The 8181-nt window shown below is 28.6% G+C and overlaps 1 long non-coding RNA gene across 2 annotated transcripts; it reads right to left on the bottom strand.

Annotated features, from left to right (window-relative positions):
• Positions 1 to 5386: 5386 nt before the first annotated feature.
• Positions 5387 to 7360, bottom strand: LOC123201110. 2 transcript variants are annotated; one of them, XR_006498712.1, is made up of 4 exons: positions 6987 to 7360; positions 6527 to 6714; positions 6336 to 6403; positions 5387 to 5729 (listed from the first exon to the last, which is right to left on the bottom strand). It is a non-coding gene; the product is annotated as an uncharacterized LOC123201110 (long non-coding RNA). The 2 variants fall into 2 exon arrangements; XR_006498713.1 differs by having other exon boundaries at positions 6336 to 6459.
• Between the last annotated feature and the right edge of the window lie 821 nt (positions 7361 to 8181).

Here is an 8181-nt window from a genome sequence, read left to right on the forward strand (position 1 = left end):
CAAGCTAAAAAGAGGAGAAAATACCCAAAATTGGATGTCAACAAAAAAAAAAAAAAAGAGAAAAAGGAAGAAGAAGAGGGTTTTGAATTTGATAAGCAAAGAAGAAGGTGAAAACGAGAAAGGATATAAAAATTCCAAAAGAAAATTATAGTTTTCCGTTAAGGTATAAACAGTCACCAAGCGTATCTTCAATTGGTTCGCCCTCTTCAAGGGCAGATAGAGGACCATGAAAAGCCACGCCTTCCAATTTTTAGCTCCAGCACATATTATTCTTATTATTATAACATAAGATCAACATACATATATACATGTTCATCAAATCAATTAAATACGATCTTAAGTCAATTTTAACTTCTCTCTTCATGTTGAAGAGCTCAACCCTCAATGTGTGACTTCTGTTCCTTCTTCATTTTCTTCTCATTTTTAACACTCAATATTGAGTTAAGTCAAGAGCTCTATAGAAACATTTAGAGAGAGAAAAGCGGACGTGAAGAGACATAAGCGGAAGAAAAAGTTTCAGTAGTCTGGGTTGTAAAGACAAGAGAGACGTGAAGAGTTTTGAGCTGACAGAAAGAGCGTTAGCACGCACCTGCAAAGGTATTTTCTCATACAATTACCTGCGTTTGCAGCAAAGAAGGTGTTTTAGGAACTGTTTTGGTGTTGCCAAGTTTGAAAATGAAGAAACACCCCATAATCAATTGGGCAAAGAGAGAGAGAGAGAGAATGGAGTTCTTGTTAAGTTAGAATAAGACAATGCATGGATGGAAAAAATTGGTTCGTCTGAAAGGGCACCTGTCATTGAGCTACTCTTGGCACATGAAAAGTTTGGCACCATCTCCTTTAATTTTTACAATAAAACTATGTGTACCTATTTTAGATACACAAATATGTACATATTTATATGTGTCATCATGCGATTGGATGATTTTGAATTAAAAATAAAATAATAACCAATCATATGATGACACATATGAGTATGTATATATTTATGTACCTGAAGTAGGTACACATAGTATTACTCTAATTTGTATGAGGGTTCTTAATTAGGAAAAAAAAGTAAATCTATTTACAACAAAAATTAATTATATTGTTAATGTCAAAAAAGAAAAAAACCAACTGGCCATTAGAAATATTCATATTTATAATTATTTAATAAAATATTTAATACATATAATTTTATATATATCCTTAATACCTTTAATATTATTGACTCGAACGATCAATTGATTGATCAAACTCTAAACAAATCACTTAATTTAGTTAATGTCTATTTGATATTTCATATAATCAATTTTTCCTTCAAAAAAGTTTTTTGATGTTGATCATGGCTAACCTTCATAGAATTACTGAAATTTTGAACCATAAATATCAACAATATTATTGCAAATTTAGAAGTACAATAAATTGAAACCCTTATATAATTCTTGAGATTGGGAATATTACAAAAATTTAAAATACAATATAATATTATATGAAATTCAATCTATAAAATGACCCATAAGTTACATATATCTATTAAAATTTTAACAAAAAAATTATGTAAACCCAAATTTAAGTATATAATTGAACATTCAATTGATATGTTACGTGATTAAATCATTTAAAATTAAAGATAAAATAATATATAATTATATAATAATATATTATCTGAATACTTAATTAAATACTAAAAACTAAATGCACATAATATTATTCAAATACTTATCACACTTTATTAATAAATTAGTCATAGAAAAAAATTAAATAATTAAGTCTTGAACAAAACATTAACAATGCTAATGAAATATACGAAACCATATTGTAATATAAATTACAAGTTCAAATAGGTCATTATTTTTTAATACTCTAATCACATCATTCTTAATTGTAATTAAAAGCATATTTATGGGTTTTGAGTCAGATTCTATTGATGAGTATGGTTAATTTGAGTCAAGTTGAGCCTAAACAAAGGCAGATCGAACTTGTTTGAAATGAAATGATAAGCGCAAATTCAATTTCAAACCAGTTTAAATGGTAAATAGTGACACAAGAAAAAAAAAGTTATGCTAAAAAAATAGAAGAAGAAGAATCATCAAAAAAAAAATTATTAGAAAAAAAGAGCAATGATGAAAAATTGTTGATAAACCCAAACACAAGCTAAACATGCATTTGCGCCCAAACTAACTTGGTTAGAATCCACTTCTAGTAGGATAGTTCATATTCATGAGAGAAAGTTTACCAGTTATATAATAATTATTAACAATTTCAAGAATGTTATGAGGATTCATTTAGCACCTCATGCCAGCACATGCAATTATCTCCAAGAAGAATAAATGTAGAAATAAATTCCAGAAAGAGATACAATTTCATATATAGGCATCATGCAGAGCAAATTTCACACACACACACACACACACACACACACATATATATATGTATGTATGTATTTATGTATATATAAAATTCCAATTCAATACTCTAATATGAAAATATGTCAAAGCACACATGATTTCTTATCCCTTGTCATCAATCTGCAGCCACATTCCTAATGAAGCTATGCAAATACTTAAATTCTTGCACCAATTAAGAAATTAAAGTAGCAATTTTTAATATGTGTGACATTTTTAAAGCAAAAATTCAATGGTAATCTATGAACTTAAACATTTACATGAAATTTTATTTATCAAGGATGAAAATATTGGAGAATGTATAAATTCAGGATTCTATACATTTACAACCATAAGGGTTATCTATGCCTAATCAAACTTGAGCAAATAATCATAGAAAAAAGAAAAGGTTCTGAGGACAATAAGCCACAAGAACACTGCAGAACTTCATCAAGACTTTTTCATTAACAAGTATGCATGAAAAATCCCAACCCACCTACCAAAAAACTCAACCTTATTAACTGAATTTTGCATATTATAAGACCTGTGATATGACTCAATATGTCATCTGGAATTCCTAACATTATTAAATAAACTAGTAATGGCATCAGAACTTGAAAATATTGACACCAACCCGCAAACCAACTCAAACTTGTTCAGTGAATTCATTTGAACTAAAACTAGTGGTGCTCAAAATTTAGTTAAAAAAGATCACAAGTATGAGTCAACGTGTTATCCAATGGAAACAGGGAACATTATTACAGCAAGTCCAAAAACAAACTAATAATAAGAAAGTCATTTTCTAAGTGAGCCAACACATGGAAATTGCATAAGATCACATCTTCAAAAGGAAGATATGTAAATTAATCCCACGAAATTTATCATCATTGAAGATGCAAGTTAAAAAAGTACTTAACTGAAGGGGGAAGAAAACCCAAAATCAGAAGCAAAAGTCTAAAATCTAGGGTGAACAAATACAATTCTGTTGCAAATTGATTAACAAGTCCCCTTTGTGTGCCCATTAAATTTTTTGCTCAACAAGTTTCTTAAATCCTTCTTTAATGGCTAATCTAACCTATACGAAAATAAATTATCACCTAATGTAAAAGTTTAAGCTAGTAGATAGATAAAAAAGATTAACTTTTTAGGTTTACAATGTTTTAAGGTTGTCTCTATTAAGTTAATAATTGACATAAAATAAGCTTAAAAGATAAGCCTTTAAGGATTTATAATCTTGTATAATTTCTTCAGTTAGGTTCACATCAACTCTAAAATGCTATCGCTTTAACATTATATGACCACTTAACCCTAAAGTTCAAGCTAGTAGGTAGAGGTTTAACATTAATATTAAAATCTCAACCTTCAATGTGAAAATACAAGTCTTTCTGTATGTTTGTGGAAGTGGATACATACCCCTGCTAAATGTCTTATGAAACCATTCGAGTTTTAGACTAGATTCACATAACATGAAAAATGATTTTCCTTCAATGTTGCATTGACAGAGAAATGCTTTCAGTAAAAGTTTTTTACTTCCTAATTAGAATTTAGGCACAAATGCCAATGACCAACTTTTTGTCATAAGGATGCAACATTCAGAACAAAAAAAAACTATCTACCTTAATAATGAGTACAAATCTATGTATTAATAATGATATATCATCATAAAATCGAATAATTTTAAATTAGAATTCAAATATCATTCAATCATATAGTAATATATAATCATTAATACAGATATTTGTAATCAATGTTAGTTACAAAGTCTTACTCCTTTTAGAGAGTAAACAAACATCTTCTTACAATTAATGAATAAAAAATTTATATTAAAATCTTTAGAGATCAAATAAAAATCAACTTGAGAAGCATCGTACAAGACCACAAGTCAAACATGGCTTACTTTGGTAGCGATTGTTGACATAATAGCTCACCCAAAATCAACCTAACAAATGGTTATAATTTGACACATGAACCATGTATATGATAAAGTGTAATAAATACTTGTTGTAAAATGAAAATTTAGATTTGTTTTACCTCGTGAAATACTAAATTAAATTGAGAAAGCCTATAACTAGTTTACAAAAAATGATTTTAAGATATTATATAAGTTCTAAGTAAACTTAACTAATTAGAGATATATTTATCTATTTCCACAACATAAATGTCATTAAAATAGTATGTGTCATTTTTTAATCATAAAAAACACACCTCATTTAGATTGAAACAGAAATGACAAGCAATAATGTGGCTTGACGCACATAAAGTTCAAGAAATGACAAATTGAACAATATTTGTTACTACAAGAAATATTCAATTTAGAGAAGATTTCAGTTTTGTCCTATAATGATCAATTTAGGGGATGAAATTTTAATTTTGTCCACCAAAGTATCTCACCTAATTTTAGAAATGAAACATTTAAAATTATTTTCAGTTTTAACCAAGAGTTATCATTTTAGGGGACAAGATTTTAATTTCTTTCATCTTTTATGAAATTGTCGTTGTATGTACATTAAAAGTAGATTGCCTTTTGATTATCATTTAATTGTTAGTGATATTTAGAATGAAAGTTAACATCTGCCCTCATTTCTAATTGAAGAAATTGTGTTTCATCTATTCATGAGTCCAGAGATGCCCCCCAAAAAGATTAAAGGTCTTCCTCTCAAGAGTAATTCATCAGAAGTTACTTAAAGGAAAGTGTCATGACTATATCTTTTAGAATCTAATGTTTATTTTATCAAACTCAATCCAATTAAATTGCAGTTTATTTCAAAACTTGCACCTCATTATGTATAAAATGGCCCAATGCACTTGACATATAAACATCTTAATCCTAAATATGAGCTTAGACATATAAAATGGCCCAATGAAATTTTTAAGATGTATGACACTTGTAACGCAAAAATTTTCAATGGCAATGTATGTACTTAAACATTTACATGGAATTCTACTATCAAGGATGAAAATATTGGAGTATATATAAATACAGGATCATATATATTATTATCACAAATAAAAAAATAAAGTTCCACCGTCATCCACTTCAAGTTGACAATGATATACATTTCAACAACCATAAGGGTTATCCATGCTCAATCAAATTTGAGCAAATAAGGACTACAAATCATATAAAAAAAAAAGTTCTGAGGACAATAAGCCACAAGAACACTATAGAACTTCATCAAGACTTTTTTATTAAGCTGATCACTTATTATATCAGAAACGAAGACTAGTTAACTGGTGTGCAAGAAAAATATCACCAAAAAACTCAACCTCATTAGCTGAATTTTGTTTACTATGAGACCGACTTCCTCATATTATTGAATAAACCACTATATGGCATCAGAACATGAAAAGAATGATGCCAACCTGCCAATCAACTCAAAATTGTTCAGTGAATTCATTTAAATTAAAACTGGTAGAGCCCAAAATTTAGTTTAAAAAGATCATAGGTATGAGTCAACTTGTTATGCAATGGAAATAGGGAACATTATTACGGCAAGTCAAAAACAAACTACTAATAAGAAAGTTTCTAAGTGGGCCAATACACGGAAACTGCTCAACATAATATCTTCGAAAGGCCAATATCTAAATCAATCCCACGAAATTCATCATAAGTGAAGATGCAAGTTGAAAAAGCATTTAGTTGAAATGAGAAGACAACCCAGAACCAGAAGCAAAAGTCTAAAATCTAGCCTGAACAGATACAATTTCGTTACAATTTGATTTAAAAGTCACCTATGTGTCCCCATTAAATTTTATGCTCAACAAGTTTCTTAAATCCTTCTTTAATGGCTAATCTTCCACAATAACAGCTTATTCATATTGAAACTACTCCATCAAGTGGAAAAAGATTAATTGCATCTAAATATAGAACAAATCCACCAAATAAATCACATAAAATCAGAAGAATATTGCTGCAAAATGCATGAGGAAACAACGCGAAAATGAAAAGATATTAGCAAGCAAAATTACCTGATGATTAAGCTTCCGGAAATAGAAGTTGTTTGTTGTTGCTCCCCAGAACCAAACAACAAATGGTGCTGAAAACAATTATACACTTAAATAAAGTGGAAACAAAGACAGACCTAATTTGCTCCTGCCCTAAAAAGAAAACAAAATAAGAATCGAGAAAAATCAGCATGCTCAGAGAAGGGATTCCCAACCTTTACAAGAAGATTGGCTTCTTGGGAAACTTCATTCATGGCTACAAAGTCGAGCATATTTTCCCAGAAGTGAAAACAAACCATTTTTCTAATTTTAGGAAAAAAAATTATCGAGTCAAAGACACAAAAGTTTTGATGTCAACCAAATCCAGATCACAAAGAGGAAGCAAAAACATAAAGTAGCAAAGCTGCAACACATAAAATCAAACAAAATCAAAACGATGTCAGCAAGATTCACAATAAACAAAAAAATTGAAAACTTTATAGCGAAAACCCACTTGGTACAAGCTAAAGAGAGGAGAAAACACCCAAAATTGGAGGCCAAAATAAAGACAAGGAGGAGGAAGAAGAGGGTTATGAATTTGATAAGCAAAGAAGAAGGTGAAAACGGGAAAGAACATAAAAATTCCAAAAGAAAATCATAGTTTTCCGTTAGGGTATGAACAGTAACCAAGCGTACCTTGAAGTAGTTCGTCCTCGTCAAAGACTAATAGAGGACCATGAAAAGTCACGCTTTCCAATTCCAAGCTCTATCACATATTATTCTTATTATTATAATATAAGAAATCCAAACAATACAAAGAACATAAGTCAATTTTAACTTCTCTTTTATAGAACTCAAGCGTTCTACAGATAAATGTGGAGAGAGAAGTGGACGTGCAGACATATAAGCGGAAGAAAAATTTTCTGTAGTCTGAGTTGTAAGGACGAGAGACAAGTGAAGGGTTTTGAGCTGACAGAAAGATAAGTGAGCACGCACCCGCAAAGGTATTTTCTCAGACAATTGCCTGCGTGCGCTCACTCTCTTCTGTCAGCCTCTCTTCCTCTTTATTATTCTGGGCTCTCTATAGCTACATATATCAAGCTATCGTATATCTAGATATTGTGAAAAATGGAAAGATTTTCGCTCGGAAGATTTTGTGTTGTTCGTTGAAGAAGTTACCTACTCCTGGTTAGTGAATTCAGAAACAAGAAAAAAAATTTGTGAAAATTATATGAGTATAATACAATAAATATATGATCATAAGATTTAAATATGAAAAAAAATACAAAATATGTATATATAGATCTAAATAATATATCATCAATAATATTTTTTAAAAAATATGATAATATCGATAATAATTTTAGTATTATTTATTAATCTTTTGATTAATAATTTAAATATAAAACATATAATTAACTGTTAAATCTAATATAACATAATATATAATTAAGATTTAATTATCACTAAAAATTATTAAGAGATGTTAGAGATTTAGATGAGAAAAAACTGAATCTTTTTGTTTTTGATAGTTACAATATAATGATAATTGATTAAAATTAAAAGGAATATTTTTATACTTTAAAAATTCATAAAAAAATAGAAAACATAAAAATGATATTAATATGTATTTAATACAAAAACAAATAAAATACGTATTTAATATATTGTAAGTTCAAAAATTTAGAATAATATATTTAAAACGAGAATAATTCACGTTTTTATTAACTAGGTCCTACTTTTTATATCCGACAATGTGTGTTATATAATTAAATTTTTAAATTTAAATTCAAAAATTACTAAAAAAGAATAGTTACACTGAAAAATTATTAGTGAATCCAAACTTGAGTAAAACATATATTCAAATTTAAATTAATTTGATTCGAATTCA

Source organism: Mangifera indica, chromosome 17, assembly GCF_011075055.1.
Source record: "Mangifera indica cultivar Alphonso chromosome 17, CATAS_Mindica_2.1, whole genome shotgun sequence".
Classification (NCBI taxonomy): Eukaryota; Viridiplantae; Streptophyta; class Magnoliopsida; order Sapindales; family Anacardiaceae; genus Mangifera; species Mangifera indica.